Source organism: Carica papaya, chromosome 3, assembly GCF_054855325.1.
Source record: "Carica papaya isolate Zhongbai chromosome 3, ASM5485532v1, whole genome shotgun sequence".
NCBI lineage: Eukaryota > Viridiplantae > Streptophyta > Magnoliopsida > Brassicales > Caricaceae > Carica > Carica papaya.
Window position 1 is genome coordinate 23,391,809 of NC_142311.1, and position 20,939 is coordinate 23,412,747.

General features: G+C 43.4%; 7 pseudogenes; all 7 read left to right on the forward strand.

The window, feature by feature from the left end:
• Nucleotides 1-4,569: 4,569 nt before the first annotated feature.
• Nucleotides 4,570-4,688, forward strand: LOC148266974 (5S ribosomal RNA; annotated as a pseudogene).
• Nucleotides 4,689-4,843: 155 nt separating this feature from the next.
• Nucleotides 4,844-4,962, forward strand: LOC148266975 (5S ribosomal RNA; annotated as a pseudogene).
• A 336-nt stretch (nucleotides 4,963-5,298) lies between these two features.
• Nucleotides 5,299-5,417, forward strand: LOC148266976 (5S ribosomal RNA; annotated as a pseudogene).
• A 3,060-nt stretch (nucleotides 5,418-8,477) lies between these two features.
• On the forward strand, nucleotides 8,478-8,596 carry LOC148266977 (5S ribosomal RNA; annotated as a pseudogene).
• Nucleotides 8,597-11,265: 2,669 nt separating this feature from the next.
• LOC148266978 (5S ribosomal RNA) lies at nucleotides 11,266-11,384 on the forward strand (annotated as a pseudogene).
• Nucleotides 11,385-16,247: 4,863 nt separating this feature from the next.
• LOC148266979 (5S ribosomal RNA) lies at nucleotides 16,248-16,366 on the forward strand (annotated as a pseudogene).
• A 1,276-nt stretch (nucleotides 16,367-17,642) lies between these two features.
• LOC148266980 (5S ribosomal RNA) lies at nucleotides 17,643-17,760 on the forward strand (annotated as a pseudogene).
• Nucleotides 17,761-20,939: the final 3,179 nt, after the last annotated feature.

The following is a 20,939-nucleotide window of genomic DNA, read 5'->3' on the forward strand; positions in this document are numbered from 1 at the left end:
AATGGGATGGGCGCGATCATATTAGCACTAATGCACCGGATCCCATCATAACTCTGTAGTTAAGCATGCTTGGGTGAAAGTAGTACTAGGATGGGGTGACCTCCTGGGAAATGCTCATGTTGCACCCATCTTTTTACAGATAGGGCGTTAAACGTTACGCGTGATGGGAGCCACGGTCTACCGATTCATTCGCCAGCGTGAGTCGCGACGTTGGGGCATTTTACTTTACCTTTTTTATGCATTCATTTATAGTCCACGTGATAAGAGTGTCATTTCGAGTATCTTATAAAGTAGAACAATGAAAAATGAGATGCAGCGGGCGGTTCTTTAATCTGGGTGTGAATCGAGGTGCCGAGCCATTGCGCTTGATATTAGAACTAGAAACAAAGGTGCAGTTTGCACGCACAATGAAAACAATGACGGGAGAAGGGAGGGAAGGAGAAGGGATATATGTATTTGTTGCATGGAATGGAAGGGGTGCGATCATACTAGCACTAATGCATGGGATTCTATCGAACTTCGCAGTTAAGCATTCTTGGGTGAGAGTAATACTAGGATGGGTGACATCCTGGGAAGTTCTCGTGTTGCACAAGTTTTTTTGTGGATGGGGCATTAAACGTTACGTGCGACCAGAGCTATGATCTGCTAGTTCATTCACAAACGTGAATTGCAGTGCCGAGATATTTTGCTTTATCTTTTTCGTGCATTCATTTAAAGTCCACCACGTGATAAGAATGCCATTACAAGCATCTTATAAAGGTGCAGCGACCGGTTCGTTCATCTGGGCGTGAGTCGAGGCGTCGAGGCATTTCAATTGATATTAGAACTAAAACCAGAGATGCAGTGTGCACACAGAGCGAAACAAATGATGGGAGAGGGGGAGAGAAGTAGAAAGGGTATATGTATATGCAGTATGGAATGGAACAGGTGCCATCATATAAGAACTAATGCTCCGGCTCCAATCAAAATTCCACAGTTAAGCATGCTTGGGTGAGAGTAGTATTAGGATGGGCGACCTCCTGGGAAGTCCTCGTGTTGCACCCTTTTTTATGTAGATTGGGCATTATACATTACGCGCTATCGTAATCATGGTCCACTGGTTCATTCACAAACATGAGTCGCGGCGTCGGTGCATTTTGCCTAATATTTTTTGTGCATTCATTTATAACCCACCACGTGATAAGAGTGTCATTACGAGTATTTTACATAGTAGAATAATGATAATAGAGGTACGGCGGGTGATCTGCTCATCTGGGCGTGTGTCGAGGCATCAGAACATAAAACAGAGGTGCGATGTGCGGGCACAGCAAAACAATGATGGGAGGGGGGAGGGAAGGAGAAGGGGTACATGGATTGGCAGAGCAAAATTAGATAGGCGTGATCATACGAGCACTAATGCACCAGATTCTATCAAAACTCCGCAGTTAAGCGTGCTTGAGCGAGAGTAGTACTAGAATTGGTGACCTCATAGGAATTTCTCATGTTACACCCTTTTTTTTCAAACGGAAAGTTAAACGTTACTCGCGACCAGAGCCACTGTCTGTCAGTTCATTCACCGACATGAGTCGCAGCGCCAGGGCATTTTTTTTAATATTTTTTATGCATTCATTTATACTCCACCGCACGATAAGAGTGTCACTGCAAGCATATTAATCAGTACAACAACAAAAACAGAGGTGAAGCAGGCAGTCCGTTCATATGGGCGTGAGTCGAGGTGCTGGGACATTTTGCTTTATATTTGAACTAAAAGTAGAGGTGAGGAGTGCGTGTATAATGATACAAATGATGATAGGGGTAGGGAAGGAGAAGGGGCACATGCATTTGCAGCGCGAAATGGGACGGGTGTGACTAGACCAGCACTAATGCATCAAATCCCATAAGAACTCTGCAGTTAAGTGTGCTAGGGCAAGAGTAGTACTAAGATGGTTGACCTCCTTGAAAGTTATCATGTTGCACCCGTCTTTCTTCGGATTGGGCGTTAAATGTTACGTGCGACTGGAGACACGGTCCACCAGTTCATTTGCGGAAGTGAGTTGTGGTGCAGGGGCATTTTGTTTAATATTTTTCGTGCATTCATTTATAGTCCATCACAAAATGAGAGTTTCATTACGAGTATCTTACATTGTAGAACAACAAAAATAGATGTGCGGTAGGCGATCCATTCATATGGGCATGAGTCGTGGCGCCGAGGTATTTTGCTTTATATTAGAACTAGAAATAGTGGTGCGCTATGCGCGCACAGCGAAACAAATGACGGGAGGGGGGAGGGAAGGAGAAGGGGTATATGTATTTGCAGTGCAGAATAGAACGAGTCTGATCATACTAGCACTAATTTATCGGATCCCATCAGAACTCTACATTAAGCATGCTTGGGTGAGAGTAGTACTAGAATGGGTAACCTCCTGAAAAGTCTTCATGTTGCACCCTTTTTTTTGTTGACTAGGTGTTAAATGTTATGCAGGACTGAAACGACGGTTCGTTAATTCATTCGCAAACGTGAGTCACGGGGCCGGGGCATTTCGCTTAATATTTTTTGTGCATTCAATTACAACCCACTACGTGATAAGAGTGTCATTACGAGTATCTTACATAGTAGAACAATAAAAGTAGAGCTACGACGGGCGGTTCGTTCATCTGGGCGTGAGTCGAGGTGTCGGGGCATTTCACTTGATATTAGAACTAGAAGGAGAGGTGCAGTGTGCGCGCATAACGAGACAAATGATGGGGGGAGGGGCACATGCATTTGCAGCACAAAATAGAACAAGTGCGATCTTACAACCATTAATGCATTGGATCCCGTTCGAACTTGCAGCTAAGCGTGCTTGGGCGAGAGTAGCACTAAGATGGGTGACCTCCTGGGAAGTCCTTGTGTTGATTCCATCTTGTTGTGGATGCAGTGTTAAATGTTACGCGCGACCAGAGTCATGGTTCGCCGGTTCATTCGCAAATCTGAATCGTGGAGCTGAAACATTTTGCTTAATATTTTTCGTGCATTCATTTATAGTCCACCACATGATAAGAGTGTCATTACGAGAATCATAAATTGTGGAACAATGAAAATAGAAGTGCAGCGGGCGGTCCGTTCATCTACACTTCACTCGAGACATTGGGGCATTTCACTTGATATTAGAACTAGAAGCAAAGGTGAGGTGTGCGCGTATAGTGAAACAAATGATGGGAGATGGGAGTGAAAGAGAAGGGGCACATGCATTTGTAGCGCGAAATGGGACGGATGCGATCTTACCAGTACTAATGCCCCAGATCCCACCAGAACACCGTCATGTAGTGTGCTTGGGCAAAAGTAGTACTATGATGGGTGACTCCTTGGAAGTCCTCATGTTGTACCTATTTTTTTACGGATAGGACATTAAACATTATGCGCGACCGAAGACACGATCCGCAGGTTCATTCGCCGACGTGAGTCGTGGCGCTGGGATATTTTGCTTAATATATTTTGTGTATTAATTTATACTCCATCACTAGATAAGAGTGTCATTACGAGTATCTTAGATAATAGAACAATGAAAACAAAGGTGCAGAGGGCAGTCCGTTCATCTGGGCGTGAGTCGAGGTGCTGTGGCATTTCGCTTGATATTTGAACTAGAAGCAGAGGTGCGGTGTGTGCGCACATTGAAGCAAATGATAAGAGGGGGGAGGGAAGGAGTAGGGGTACATGCATTTGAGCGCAAAATTGAAAGGGTGCGATCATACCAATGCTAATTCATCGGATCCCATCAAAACTCCCCTGTTAAGCGTGCTTGGGCAAGAATAGTACTAAGATAGGTGACTTCTTGGGAAATTCTCATGTTGCACCCATCTTTTTAAAAACGGGGCATTAAACATTACGTGCAACCGGAGCCACGGTCCGCCATTTCATTCATCAGAATAAGAGTGTCCTTACTAGCATCTTAAATAGTAGAACAACGAAAATAGTTGTACAGCAGGTTTTTCGTTCATCTGAGCATAAATCGAGGCGCTAGGGCATTTCACTTGATAGTAGAACTAGAAGCAGAGGTGAGGTGTGCGCGCACAACAAAAAAAATGATGGGAGGGGGTTGGGAAGGAGAAGGGGCACATGTATTAGCAACGCGTAATGGAAGGGGTGCGATTATACCAGCACTAATCCACCGGAACCTATCAGAATTCCGCAGTTATGCGTGCCTAGTTAAGAGTAGTACTAGGATGGGTTACCTCTTTGAAAGTCCTCATGTTGCACATATTTTTTTGCACATGAAGCATTAAATGTTACCCGCGCCCAAAACAACAATCCGCAATTTCATTCTCAAATGTGAGTTGCAGCACCAAGGCATTTTGCTTAATATTTTGTGTGTATTCATTTATAGTCCACCACGTGATAAGAGTATCATTACGAGCATCTTACATAGTTGAATAATGAAAAACTAGGCGCGACAGGTGGTCTGTTCACCTGGGCATTAGTCAAGCTGTCGAGGCATTTTGTTTAATATTAGAATTAAAAGCAAAGGTGCAGTGTACGTGCACAGCGAAACAAATGATGGGAGGGGGGAGGGAAGGAGAAGGGCTATATGTATTTGCAATGCAAAATAGAACAGGTACGATCATACCAGCACTAATTCATTGGATCCCATAAGAACTCTGAAGTTAAGCGTGCTTGGGCGAGAGTAGTAATAAAATGGGTGACCTCCTAAAAACTTCTTGTGTTGTACCCATATTTTTGGGGAAAGAGCGTTAAATGAGGCACTGGTGCATTTCACTTGATATTAGAACTAGAAGTAGAGATGCGGTGTGCGCACACAATGAAATAAATGACAGGAGGGGGGAAGGAAAGAAAACGGGTATATGTATTTGCATTACAAAATTGGACTGGTGCGATCATGCCAGCACTAATGCACTGAATTCCATCAAAACTTTGCAGTCAAGAGTACTTGGGCTAGAGTAGTACTAGGATGGCTGACCTCTTGAGAAGTTCCTATATTGCACCCGTCTTTTTACGGACCAGGCGTTAAAAGTTACGCGCGACCAGAGCCACAGTCACTGACTTAAGTCGAGGCGTTGGGGCATTTTGCTTAATATTTTTTGTACTTTCATTTATAGTCCACTACGTGATAAGACTATCATTATGAGCATTTTATATAGTAGAATAACAAAAAATGAGGTACGATGAGCGGTCTGTTCATCTGTGCGTGAGTCGAGGCGCTAGGGCATTTTATTTGATATTAAAACTAGAATAAAAGGTACGGTGTGCGCGCACAGCAAAACAAATGACGGAAGGAGGAGGAAAGGAGAAGGGATATACGTATTTGCAGCGTAGAATTGACCGGGTACGTTCATACCAGCTCTAATTCACCAGATCTCATAAGAACTTCGAAGTGAAGCGTGCTTGGGCGAGAGTTGTACTAGTATGGGTGATCTCCTGAGAAGTCCTCGTGTTGTGCCCGTCTTTCTGTAAATGGGGCGTTAAACGTTACTTGCGACTGAAGCCATGGTCCACCGGCTCTTTCGCAAACGTGAGTCAGATGCTGAGGTATTTTGCTCTGTATTTTTCATGCATTCATTTATAGTCAACCATATGATAAGAGTCTCATTATGAGTATCTTACATAGTAGAACAATGAAAACAGAGGTGCGGCGAGTGATCCATTAATCTAGGCGTAAGTCAAGGTGCCAGGGTATTTTGGTTGATATTAGAACTAGAAGTAGACATGTGATTTGCATGCACAACGAAACAAATGACGAGAAGGGGAAGGGAAGGAGAAGGGGTATATGCATTTACAGCACGAAATGGGACGAGTGCGATCATACTAGCACTAATGCAACGGATCTCATCAGAACTCCACAACTAAGCATGTTTGTATGAGAGTAGTACTAAGATGGGTGACCACCTAGGAAGTTCTCTAGAAGTAGAGGTGAAGTGTGCACGTACAGTGAAACAAATGATTGGAAGGGGGCGGAAACGAGAAGGGGTATATGTATTTGCAGTGCAGAATAGGATGGGTGCGATCATATCAGCAGTAATGCACCAGATCCCATCAAAACTTAACAGTTAAGCGTGCTTGGGCGAGAGTAGTACTAGGATGGGTGACCTTCTTGGAAGTCCTCATTTTGCATCCATCTTTTTACAGATGGGGCATTAAGTGTTACTCATGACTGGAGCCATGGTCTACCGATTCATTCGCAAATGTGAGTCACGGCGCTAGAACATTTTGCTTAATATTTTTCGTGCATTCATTTATAATTCACTATGTGATAAGAGTGTTATTACGAGCATCTTACATAGTAAAACAACGAAAAATGAGGCGTGACAAATGGTCTATTCAACTAGGCATGAGTCGAGCCACCGGAGCATTTCGCTTGATATTAGAAATAGAAGCAGAGGTGCGGTGTATGCACATAGCAAAATAAGTGATGGGAGGGGGGAGGAAGGAGAATAGGTAGATGTATTTATAGTGCAAAATAGGGTGGGTGCGATCCCATCAACACTAATGCACCGGATCCCATCTGAACTCTGCAGTTAAGCATGCTTGGGCAAAACTAGTACTAGGTGGGTGACCTCCAGGGAAGACCTCATGTTGCATCCATTTTTTTGCAGACAGGGCGTTAAACGTTATGCGCGACCAGAGCCACAATTTGCCAGCATCAATAACAGCTCAGGGGCCTTTTGCTTAATATTTTTTGTGCATTCATTTATAATCCACCACGTGATAAGAGTGTAATTATGATTATTTTACATAGTAAAACAATGAAAAACGAGTTTTGGCGGGTGGTTCGTTCATCTTGGCATGAGTCGAGTCACCGAGGCATTTCCCTTGATATTATAACCAGAAGTAGAGGTGCGGTATTCGCGCACAACGAAACAAATGACGGGAGAGGGGGAGGGAAAGAGAAGGGGTATAGGTATTTGCAGCGCATAATGGAACAGGTACAATCATACCAACACTAATGCATCGGATCCAATCATAACCCCACAATTAAGCGTGCTTGGGCGAGAGTACTACTAGCATGGGTGTGACCTCCTGGAAAGTCCTCATTTTATACCCATCTTTTTGCGAACAAGGAGTTAAATGTCACGTGCGACTGGAACCACAGTCCACCGGCATGAGTCGCCACGCTGGGGTATTTTGCTTAATATTTTTCGTGAATTCATTTATAGTCCACCACGTGAAAAGAGTGTCATTACTAGTTTCTTACATAGTAGAACAACAAAAATAGAGTTGCAGCGGACGATCCGTTCATCTGGGCATGTGTCGAGGCATCGGGGCATTTCACTCTATATTAGAACTAGAAGTAGAGATGCGGTGTGCGCACACCGGGAAACAATGACGGGAGTAGGAAGGGAAGGAGAAGGGGTATATGTATTTGGTGCGCGAAATGGAATGGGTGCCATAATACCAGCACTAATGCACTGGATCTTATCAGAATTGTGTAGTTAATCATGTTTGGGCGAGAGTAGTACTAGGATGTGTGATCCTGGGGATTCCTCATGTTGCATTCGTCATTTTGCTGATGGGGCGTTAAACATTACGCACAACTAGAGACACGGTCCGCCGGTTCATTTACCGGCGTGAGTCGCGACACCTGGTCATTTTGCTTAATATTTTTTATGCATTTATTTATAATCTATCACGGGATAAGAGTATCATTACGAGCATCTTACATAGTAGAACAATAAAAACAGAGGTGCGGCGGGTGGTCTATTAATCTAGGCATGAGTCGACACAACGGGGTAATTTGCTCTATACTAAAATTAGAAGTAGAAGTGTAGTTTTCGCGCACAGCAAAACAAATGATGGGAGGATGAGGGAAAGAGAAGCGGTATATGTATTTACAGCGCGGAATGGGAGTGGGGTGATCATACTAGCACTAATGCACCAGATGAAATTAGAAGTCCAAAATTAATCGTGTTTCTGCAAGATTAGTAATAGGATAGGTGACCTCCTGGGAAGTTCTCGTGTTGCACCTGTCTTTTCACACACAGGGCTTTAAACGTTACGTAATGAGCCATGGTCTGTCGGTTCATTCAAAAATGTGAGTACTGGCACCAGATAATTTTACTTAATATTATTTGTGCATTAATTTATAGTCCATCACGTGATTAGAGTATCATTACTAGCATTTTATATAGTAGAATAACAAAAAATGAGGTGCAGCGGGCAGTTTGTTCATCTGGGCATGAGTCGAGCTATCGGGGTGTTCACTTGATATTAGAATTAGAAGTAGAGGTGCTGCGTGAGTCGTAGTACCGGGGCATTTTTCTTTCTTGCATGCATTTATAGTCCATCACATGATAAGAGTGTCATTATGAGCATCTTAATTAGTAAAACAACAAAAAAAGAGGTGCGGCGAGTAGTCCGTTCATCTGAGCATGAGTTGAGGCGTCGGATCATTTTGCTTGATATTAGAACTAGAAGCAGAGGTGAGGTGTGCACGCAAAGAGAAATAAATTATGGGAGGAGGGATGGAAAAAGAAGGGGCACATGCATTTGCACTGCAAAATGGGAAAGGTGCAATCATACCAGCACTAATATACCGTATCCCATCAGAACTCTGCATCTAAGCGTGCTTTGGCGATTGTAGTACAAGGATGGGTGACCTCCTGAAAAGTACTCGTGTTGCACCTTTCTTTTTATGGATGGAACATTAAACATTATGCACGACTGTAGTCACGGTCCGTTGGTTCATTCGCAAACGTGAGTCGTAGCAACAGGGCAGTTTGTTTAATATTTTTTGTGAAATATTTTATACTCCACTACGTGATAAGACTGTCATTACGAGCATCTTACATAGTAGAACAATGAAAACAGAGATACAGCGGGCGGTCTGTTCATCTGAGCATGAGTCGAGGCACTGAAGCATTTCACTTGATAATAGAAATAGAAGTAGAGGTGCACTGTGCGCTCACAGCGAAACAAATAACAGGAGGGGGAAGGGAAGGAGAAGGAGTATATTTATTTACAGCATAAAATGGGACGGGTGCGATTATACTAGCACTAATGCCTTGGATCCCATCATAACTCTACAATTAAGCTTGCTGGGGCGAGAGTAGTACTAGGATAGGTGACCTTTTGGGAAGTCATCAAGTTATACCCGTATTTTTACAGACGGGGCGTTAAACATTATGCTTGACAAGAGTCATAGTCCACCGGCATGAGTAGCAGTACCAGGACTTTTTGTTTAATACTTTTCGTGCATTCATTTATAGTTCTCCACGTGATAAGAGTGTCGTCACAAGCATCTTATATAGTAGAACAACAAAAAATAAGGTACGGCGGGCAGTCTGTTCATCTAGGCATGAATCAAGCTGCCAGGCCCTTTCACTTGATATTAAAACCAGAAATAGAGGTACGATGTGCACGCACAACAAAACGAATGATGAGAGGGGGGAGGAAAGAAGAAGGGGTACATATATTTATAGCGCAGAACGGGACGGGTGCGATCATACCAGCACTAATGCACCCGATCGATTCAAAACTTTACAGTTAAGCATCTTTGTGCGAGAGTAGTACTAGGATGGGTGACCTTTTGGGAAGTCTTCTTGTTGCACCCGTCTTTTTACGAACGAGACATTAAACTTTATTCACGATGGGAGATACTATCCACTGGTTCATTTGCTGGCATGAGTCGCAGCGTCGGGGTATTTTGCTTAATATTTTTCGTGCATTCATTTATATTCCATCACGTCATAAGAGTGTCATTATGAGTATGTTACATAGTAGAACAATGAAAATAGATGTGTGGTGAGCAGTCTGTTCATCTGGGTGTGAGTCGAGGCGTTGTGGCATTTCGCTTGATATCAGAACTAGAAGTAGAGGCTAGTTGTGCGTGCACAGTGAAATAAATGATGGGAGGGGGGAAGGAAGGAGAAGGAGCACATGCATTTGCAGCACGGAATGAGACGCGTGCGATCATACCAACACTAATGCACCGAATCCCACCAGAACTCCACAGTGAAGCATGCTTGGGCGAGACTAGTACTAGGATGGGTGAGCTCCTAGGAAGTCCTCGTGTTGCACCTATCTTTTTGTGGAAGAGGTGTTAAACATTATGTGCGATCGAAGACACGATCCGCCGGTGTAAGTCGCAGTGCTGAGACATTTTGCTTAGTATTTTTCGTATATTAATTTATAGTTAATTACGAGATAAGAGTGTTATTACGAGTATCTTACTTAGTAAAACAACGAAAATAGAGGTGCGGCGGGCGGTCCATTTATCTTAGCATGAGTCAAGGCATTGGGGCATTTTGCTCTATATTAGAACTAAAAATAGAAGTGCGGTGTGCGCGCACAGTGAAACAAAATGATTGGAGAAGGGAGAGAAGGAGAAGAGGTATATGTATTTTAGCGCAAAATTGAACGAGAACTATCATACCATCACAAATTCATTGGATCCCATCAGGACTCCGCAGTTAAGTGTGCTTGGGCAAGAGTAGTATTAGGTTGGGTGATCTCTTGGGAAGTCTTTGTGTTGGATCTTTCTTCTTGCAGACGGGGCGTTAAACGTTTTGCGCGACCGGAGACAAAGTCTGTCGGTTCATTCACCAGCATGAGTTGTAGTGTCAGAATTTTTTTCTTAATATTTTTCATGCATTTATTTATAGTCTACCACATGATATGAGTGTCATTACGAGCATCTCACATAGTAGAACAACGAAAAACAAGGTGCAGCAAGCGGTCTGTTCTTTTGGGTGTGAGTCGAGGCACTAGGGCAATTCGTTTGATATTAGAATTAGATGCATAGGTGAGGTGTGCGCGCATAGTGAAACAAATGATGGGAGGGGAGAGGGAAGGAGAAGGGGCACATGCATTTGCAGCATAGAATGGGACGGGTGCGATCATATTAGCACTAATGCATTGGATTCCATCAGAACTCTGTAGTTAAGCGTGCTTCGGCTTGGTAGTACTAAGATGAGTGACCTTCTGTGCAGTCCTCATTTTGCACCCCTGTTTTTGCAGACGGAGTGTTAAATGGTACGCGTGATCTAAGACACGTTTCGTCGGTTCATTCGCTGGCGAGAGTCGCAGCGCAGGGGCATTTTGTTTAATATTTTTTGTGAATTCATTTATAATCCATCACGTATAAGAATATCATTACGAGTATCTTACATAGTAGAACAACGCAAACAGAGGTGCGACGAGTGGTCCGTTTATATTGGCATAAGTCAAGGGTCGAGGACATTTTGCTCTATATTAGAACTAATATCAAAGGCGCAATGTGTGGGCTCAGCGAAACAAATGACGGGAGGGGGGAGGGAAGGAGAAGGGGTATATGTATTTGCGGTGCGAATTGGAACAACTGTGATCATACTAGCATTAATTCACTGGATCCCATCAGAACTCTACTGTTAAGCGTGCTTGGGCGAGAGTAGTACTATGATGGGTGACCTCTTAGGAAGTCTTCATGTTGCATCCGTCTTTTTACGTACAGGGTGTTAAACGTTATATGCGATTAGAGTCACGATCCACCAGTTCATTCTCAAACGTGAGACACGGCGTCGAAGAATTTTTTTATCTTTTTTGTGCATACATTTATAGTCCACCATGTGATAAGAGTGTTATTATGAGCATCTTACATAGTAAAAAAATAAAAAAAGAGGTGTGGTGAGCAATCCGTTCATCTGGGTGTGAGTTGGGCGACTGGGGCATTTCGCTTAATATAACAAATAGAAACTGAGGTGTGTTGTGTGGGTAAATCAAAACAAATAATGGGAGAGGGGATGGAATGATTAGGCGTACATGCATTTGAGCGTGAAATGTGAATGTTGTGATCATACCAACACTAATTCACCAGATTCAATTAGAACTCCACAATTAAGCGTGCTTGACCAAGAGTAGTACTTAGATGGGTGACCTACTTGGAAGTCCTCGTGTTACACCCGTCTTTTTACAGACGGGGCGTTAAATGTTATGTACGACCAGAGCCACAGTCCGCCACTTTATTTGCCGAATGAGTCATGGCACGGGATATTTTGCTCATTATTTTTTGTGCCTTCATTTATAACCCATCATGTGATAAGATTGTCATTACGAGCATCTTAATTAGTAGAACAACGAAAAAAGAGGTGAGACGGGCAGTCTGTATATTCGTTGGCGTGAGTGGCAGTGCAGGGGCATTTTGTTTAATATTTTTCGTGAATTCATTTATAATTCATCATGAGATAAGAATGTCATTACTAGTATCTTATATATTAGAACAATGAAAACAGAGATCTGACAAGCGGTCCGTTCATATGGGCAAGAGTCGAGGTGTCGGGGCATTTTGCTTTGTATTAGAACTAATATCAGAGGTGCGGTGTGCGTGCACAGTGAAACAAATGATGGGAGGAGGTAAGGAAGGAGAAGGGGTATATGTATTTACAACGGGAAATGGGACTGGTGCGATCATTCCAGCACTAATGCACTGGATCCCATCAGAACTCCACAGTTCTCGTGTTGCACACATTTTTTTTCATACAGGGCGTCATACGTTACGCGTGACCGGAGCCACAGTCCACCAGTTCATTTACAAATGTGAGTTGTGGTGCCAGAGCATTTTGATTTTATCTTTTTTTTACATATATTTACAGTCCACCACGTGATAAGAGTGTCATTACGAGCATATTATATAGTAGAAAAATGAAAAAAGAGGTGCGACGGGCGATCTGTTCATCTAGGCGTGAGTTGGGGCGCTAGGGCAGTTCGCTTAATATAAGAACTAGAAGCTGAGGTGCGGTGTGCACGCACATTGAAACAAATGATGGGAGGGGGGATGGAATGATTAGGGGTACATGCATTTTAGTGCGAAATGGCAAGGTTGCGATCATATAAACACTAATGCATCATATCCAATCAAAACTCCACAGTTAAGCGTGCTTGGGCGAGATTAGTACCTAGATGGGTGACCTACTTAGAAGTCCTCATGTTGCACTTGTCTTTTTGCAGACCGAGTGTTAACGGTTATGCACGACCAGAGCCACAGTTCGCTAGTTTATTCACCCATATGAGTTGCGTCGCTGGGGTATTTTGCTTTTTTCGTGCATTTATTTATAGGCCACCACGTGATAAGAGTGTCATTACGAGAATCTTAATTAGTATAACAACGAAAACAGAGGTGTGGCAGACGGTTCATTCATTTTTAATCCATCACGAGATAAGAGTGTCATTACGTGTATCTTACATAGTAGAACAATAAAAACAAAAGTGAGACGTATGGTCCGTTCAACTGGGTGTGAGTCGAGGCATCAGGGTATTTTGCTCTATATTAGAACTAGAAGCAGAGGTGCGGTGTGTATGCATAACAAAGCAAATGGCAGAAGGGGGGGGGGGAGGCAAAAGGGTGTATGTATTTGTAGCACAAAATGGTACTGGTGCGATCGTACCAGCACTTATGCACCAGATCCCATTAGAACTTCACAGTTAAGCGTGTTTGGACAAGAGTAGTAATAGGATGGGTGACTTTTTAAGAAGTCTTAATGTTGCACCTCATCTTTTTGCAGACAAAGCGTTAAATATTACATGCGACCGGAGCCACGATATGCTGGTTCATTCGCTGGCATGAGTCGCAGTGCCACAGAATTTTGCTTAATAATTTTTGTGCATTAATTTATATTCCACCACATGATAAGAGTGCCATTACGAGCATATGCAAAATGGACTGGTGCGATCATACCAGCTTTAATGCACTGGATCCCATCAGAACTCCGCAGTTAGGTGTGCTTGGGCGAGAGTACTACTAGTAAGGGTGACCTCTTGGGAAGTACTTTTGCTACACCTGTTATTTTGCAGATAGAAGGTTAAACATTACGCATGATCGGAGCCATTGTCTGCTGGTTTATTCGCTGACATGAGTCACGGCACTAGGCATTTTGCTTAATATTTTTTGTGTATTCATTTATGTTTCACCACGTAATAAAAGTGTCATTACGAGCATCATACATTATAGAATAACAAAAATGAGGTGCAGGGGGCAGTCCGTTCATCTAGGCGTGAGTCGAGGTGTCAGGTCATTTCGCTTAATATTAGAATTAGAAGGAAAGGTAAGGTGAGCGCGCACAGCAAAACAAATGATGGGAGGGGGGAGGGAGGGAAAGAAAAGGGTATATGTATTTGCAGTGCAAAATAGAACGGGTGCGATCATACGAGTACTATCACACCAGATTCTATCATAACTCCACAATTAAGGATGTTTGGGCGAGAGTAATACTAGGATTGGTGACCTCTTGGGATGTCCTCGTGTTACACCTGCCTTTTTGCAGACTGGGGGTTAAACATTATGTGCTACTGGAGCCACGGTCTACCGATGAATTCACTAGCGTGAGTCGCAGCGCCGAAGCATTTATTTTAATATTTTTCTTACATTCATTTATAATCCACCACATGATAAGAGTGTCATTATGAGCAGCTTACATACTATAATAATGAAAAAAAAGGTGCAACGGGCGGTTCGTTCATCTCGGCGTGAGTCAAAGCGCTGAAAAATGTTGTTTGATATTAAAACTATAAGTAGAGGTGCAGTGTGCGCGCACAACAAAACAAATGATGGGAGTGGGGAGGGAACGAGAAAGGATATATGTATTTGTAGCACAGAATGGTATGGGTGCGATCATAACGGCACTAATCACCGTATCCCATCAGAACTCTGTAGTTAAGTGTGCTTGGGCGAGAGTAGTAATAGGATGGGTGTCATCTTGAGAAGTTTTTTGTGTTGCACCTGTCTTTTTGCAGACGGGGCGCTAAACATTACACGCGATCAGAGCCACATTCTGTTAGTTTATTCACTGTCGTGAGTCGCAACGCCGAATCGCTTAATATTTTTTGTGCATTCATTTACAGTCCACTGCGTGCTAAGAGTGTTATTACCAGTATCTTACATAATAGAACAACGAAAACAAAGGTGCGGCAGGCGGTCTGTTTATCTGGACATGAGTCGAGGCGTCGGGACATTTTGCTTGACATTACAACTAGAAGCTGAGGTGAGATATATGCATAGTGAAACAAATGATTGGAGGGGGGAGGGAAGGAGAAGATGCACATGAATTTGCAGCGCAGATTAGTACGGGTGCGATCTTATTAGCACTAATGCACTAGCCACAATCCACCGGTTCAATTGCAAACATGAGTCGCGGCACTGGAGAATTTTTTTTTAATCTTTTTCGTGCATTAATTTATACTTCACGTGATAAGAGTGTTATTACGAGCATCTTACATAGTAGAACAACAAAAATAGAGGTCCGGCGGGCAATCCATTCATCTGGGCGTGAATCGACGCGCTGGTGCATTTTGCTTCATATTAGAACTAGAAGGAGAGAGGCGGTGTGTGCGCACAGTGAAACAAATTATGGGAGGGGGGAGGGAAGGAAAAGAGGTTTATGTATTTGCAGCGCAAAATGGAACGGGTGCGATCATACCAGAACTAACACATTGGATCTCATCAGTACTCCGCAATTAAGCATGCTTGGGTGACAGTAGTACTAGGAAGGGTGACCTCCTACGAAATCCTCGTGCTGCACCCGTCTTTTTATAGACGGGTTGATAAATGTTATGTGCAAATGAAGCCATAGTACGTCGGGCTTGAGGAACAGTACCAGGGCATTTTACTTAATATTTTTCATGAATTCATTTATACCTCCACCACGTGATAAGATTATAAGTGTCTTACATAGTAAAACAACGAAAAATGAGGTGCGGTGGGCGATCCGTTCATCTGGGCATAAATCGAGGCACTAGGGAATTTTGTTTGATATTAGAACCAGAAGCAGAGGTGCGGTGTGTGCACACAACGAAATAAATGATGGGAAGCAGGAGAGAAGGAGAAAGGGTATATGTATTTGTAGCGTGGATTGGGTGAGATGGGTCAACACTAATGCACCGGATCCCATCAGAACTCCGTAGTTAAGTGTGCTTGGGCAATTGTAGTACTAGGATGGGTGACCTCCTAGGAAGTCCTCATGTTTCACCCGTCTTTTTACGAATGGGGAGCTAAACGTCATGCGCAATGGGAGCCATAGTCCCTCAGTGTGAGTCACGATGCTGGATCATTTTGCTTAATATTTTTTATGCATTCATTTATATTCCACCACATGATAAGAGTGTCATTGCAAGCATCTTAATTAGTAGAACAACGAAAATAGAGGTGCAGTGTGCGATCCGTTCATCTAGGCATGAGTTGAGGCGTCGGGGCATTTCGCTTAATATTAAAACTAGAAGCAGAGGTGAGGTGCGCGCGCAAAGTGAAACAAATGATGGGAGCAGGGAAGGAAGGAGAAGGGGTACATGCATTCACAGCGCACAATGGGACGTGTGCAATCATACTAGCACTAATGCACCGGATCCCATCAGAACTTTGAAGTCAAGCGTGCTTGGATGATAGTAGTACTAGGTAGGGTGACCTCTTGGGAAGTTCTTGTGTTGCACCAATCATTTTGCGAACGGGATGTTAAACATTACACGCAACCAAAGACACGGTCCGCCAATTCGTTTACTGACGTGAATCGCAGTGTTGGAAAATTTTGCTTGATATTTTTTATGCATTCATTTATAGTCTACCACGATATAAGAGTGTCATTACGAGCATCTTAATTAGTAAAAAAAGAAAAACAAAGATGCAGTGGGCAGTCTGTTCATCTTGGCGTGAGTCGAGGCGTCAAGTCATTTTGCTTAATATTAGAATTAGAAGTAGAGTTGAGGTGTGTGCACATAATAAATCAAATTATGGGAGGGGGGGAGGGAAGGAGAAGAAGTATATGTATATGCAGCGCAGAATGGGACAAGTGCGATCATTCCAGTACTAATGCACTGGATCCCATCAGAACTCTGTAGGTAAGCATGATTGGGCGAGAGTAGTACTAAGGTGGGTGACCTTTGAAAAATTTTCATGTTGCACCCGTCTTTTTTTGGATGAGGTGTTAAACAGTATGTGCGACTGGAGCCACAGTCCGCCAGCATGAGTCTTGGTGTTGGAGAATTTTGCTTAATATTTTTTGTGCATTCATTTATAGTCTGTTACGTAATAAGAGTGTTATTACGAGCATCTTACAGAATAAAACAACAAAAAATGAGTTGCGGTAGGCAGTCCATTCATCTGGGTGTGAGTCGAGGTGCTGGGGCATTTCATTTGATATTAGAACTAGAAGCAGAGGTACAGTGAGCGCGCACAGCGAAAAAAATTATGGGAGGGGGGAGGGAAGGAGAAGGGGTATATGTATATGCTACGCGAAATTGGACATTTACGATCATACCAGCATTAATGCACCGAATGCCATCAAAACTCCGTAGTTAAACATGTTTGGCTGAGAGTAGTACGAGGATGGGTGACCTCCTGAGAAGTTCTCGTGTTGCACCTTTTTTTTTTCGAACGAGGAGTTAAACATTATGCGCGACTAGATCCACGGTCCATCGGTTCATTCGCAAATGTTAATCGCGACGGTGGGGCATTTTACTTTATCTTTTTTGTGCGTTCATTTATTGTCCACAACATGATAAGAGTGTCATTACGGGCTTCTTACAAAGTAGAACAACGAAAACAAAGGTGTGGTGGGCGGTCTGTTCATCTAGGCATAAGTCGAGGTGCCGGGGCATTTTGCTTGATATTAGAACTAGAAGTAGAGATGCGGTGTGTGCGCATAGCAAAACAAATGATTAGAGGGGGGAGGGAAGGAGAAGGGATATATGTATATGCAGCGCAGAATGGGATGGGTGCGATCATACCAGAACTAATGCGCCAAATCCCATCAGAATTCGAAACTAAGCGTGCTTGGGCGAGAGTAGTACTAAGATGGGTGACCTTTTGGGAAGTTCTCGTGTTGAACCTATCTTTTTTTGGATGGGGAGTTAAATGTTATGTGCAACCGAATCCATGGTTAGCCAATTCATTCGTCAACGTGAGTTGCGGTGCTGGGGCATTTTGCTTTATCTCTTTCGTGCATTCATTTATAGTCCACCACGTGATAAGAGTGTCATTATGCTTACATAGTATAAAAATAAAAAAAGAGGTGCGGTGGGCGATCCGTTCATCTGGGCATGAGTTGAGGCACTGGGGCATTTTGCTTACTATTAGAACTAGAAGCAGAGATAAGGTGTGCACTTACAATGAAACAAATGGTGGGAGGCGGGTAGAGGTAGATGCATTTGAGCACGAAATGAGAAGGGTGCGATCATACTAACACTAATGCACCGGCTCCCATGAAAACTCCATAGTTAAGCATGCTTGGGTGAGATTAGTACTTAGATGGATGATCTACGGGGAAGTCCTCGTGTTGTACCCGTCTTTTTGAGGACGGGGCGTTAAATGTTACGTGCGATTGAAGCCATGTTCTGTCAGTTCACTCGCCTGTGTGAGTCGCGGTGCCAGGGCATTTTGCTTAATATTTCTCTAGCATTTATTTATAGTTCGCCATGTGATAAATATGCCACTTCGAGCATCTTATATAGTAAAAAAAACAAAAACAAGAGATGCAGCGGGTGATCCATTCATCTGGGGGTGAGTTGAGGGGTCGGGACATTTCGCTTGATATTAGAACTAGAAGTAGAGGAGCGGTGTGCACGCACAACGAAATAAATGATGGGAAGGGGGAGGGAATGAGTAGGAGTACATGCATTTGAGCACCAAATGGGAAATGTACCATCATATTAACACTAATGCACTGCATCCAATTAGAATTCCATAATTAAGCGTGCTTGGAGAAGAGTAGTTCTTAGATGGGCCACCTGCTGGGAAGTCCTCATGTTGCACCCGTCTTTTTGCTGAGGGGGCATTAAATGTTACACATGACTGGAGCCACGGTCAGCTGGTTCATTCACTCGCGTGAGTCGCGGCACTGGGGCATTTTGCTTAATATTTTTTGTGCATTCATTTATTGTCTAGCACGTGATAAGAGTGTCATTGCGAGCATCTTAATTAGCAGAACAACGAAAATAGAGGTGCGGCGAGCGATCTGTTCATTTGGGCATGAGTCGAGGCGCCTTGACATTTCGCTTGATATTAAAACTAGAAGTAAACGTGAGGTGTGCGCTCAGTGAAACAAATGATGGGATGGGGGAGAGAAAGAGAAGGGGCACATGCATTTGCAGCGCGGAATAGGATGGGTGCAATTATTCCAGCACTAATGCATCGGATCTCATCAGAACTCTTCAATTAAACGTGCTTTGGCAAGAGTAATACTATGATGGGTGACCTCCTAAGAAGTCCTCGTGTTGTACCCGCATTTAACGTTACGTACAACTAGAGATACGGTCGGCTGGTTCATTAGCCGGTGTTAGTTTCGACGCAAAGACATTGTGTTTAATATTTTTCATGCATTAATTTATAGTCCATCATGGGATAAGAGTGTAATTACGAGTATCTTCATAGTAGAACAATGAAAACAGAGGTGTGGCAGGAGGTTCGTTCATATTGGCATGAGTCGAGGTGTAGGATATTTTGCTCTATATTAGAACTAGAAGCAGAGGTGCGGTGTGCGCACAAAGCGAAACAAATGACGGGAGGCGGGTGGGAAGGAGAAGGGGTATATGTACTTTCAGCGTGGACTAGAAGGGGTGTGATCATACTAGCACTAATGCATCGGATCCTATTGAACTCTGTAGTTAAGCGTATTTGGGTGGAAGTAGTACTCGGATGGATGATCTCCTACGAAGTCCTCGTGTTCCACTTATCTTTTCGCTAACAAGACATTAAACGTTACACGCGATCGGAGCCACAGTCAACCAGCGTGAGTCGCGGCATTGAGGCATTTTGCTTAATATTTTTCGTGCATTAATTTATAGTCCATCACGAGATAAAAGTGTCATTATGAGTATCTTACATAGTAGAATTACAAAAATAGAGTTGTGGTGGGCGGTCTGTTCATCTACGCATGAGTCGAGGCGCTTGGGCATTTCGCTTGATATTAAAACTAGAAACAGAGGTGTGGTGTGCGCGCACAACAAACAAATGACGGGAGGGGGGAGGGAAGGAGAAGGGGTATATGTAATTGCAGCGCAAAATGGAAGGGGTGCGATCATACTAGCACTAATGCATCGGATCCCATCGAACTTTGTAGTTAAGCGTGCTTGGATGAAAGTAGTACTCGGATGGGTGACCTCTTGGGAAGTCCTCGTGTTCCACTCGTCTTTTTGCTGATAAGACGTTAAACATTATGCGCAATCGGAGCCACAGTCCCCCAGAGTGTGTCACGATGCTCGAACATTTTGCTTAATACTTTTTGTGCATTCATTTATAGTCCACCATGTGATAAGAGTGTGATTACGAGCAACTTACATATTACAACAATGAAAAACGAGGTACAACGGGCGGTCCGTTCATCTAGGCATGAGTCGAGGCATCGGAGAATTTTGCTTTATATTAGAACTAGAAGCAGAGATGGGGTGTTCACGCACTGCGAAACAAATGAAAGGAGGGAGAGAGAATGAGAAGGGGTATATTTATTTGCAGTGCAGAATGCAAGAGGTGCAATCATACTAGCACTAAGGCACCAGATCCCATCGAACTCCGTAGTAAAGCGTATTTGGCGAGAGTAGTACTAGGATGGGTGACTTTTTGGGAAGTCTTCATGTTACGCCCATCTTTTTACAAACAGGGTGTTAAACGTTACACGCAATTGGAGCCACAGTCCTCTGGCATGAGTTGAGGCACCGGAATATTTTGCTTAATATTTTTTGTGCATTCATTTAGTGTCCACCACGTGATAAGAGTGTCATTACGAGCATCTTACATAGTAGAACAACAAAAAATGAGGTGCGACAGGTAGTCCGTTCATCTGCGCATGAGTCAAGGTGCCCGGACATTTTGCTTGATATTAAAACTAGAAACAGAGGTGCAGTATACGTGCACAGGGAAACAAATGAGGGGAGAGGGGAGAGAAGGAGAAAGGGTATATGTATTTGCAGCGTGGAATGGAAGGGGTGCGATCATACCAACACTAGTGCACCGGATCCAATCGAACTCTGTAGTTAAGTGTGTATGGGCAAAAGTAGTACTAGGATGGGGGACCTC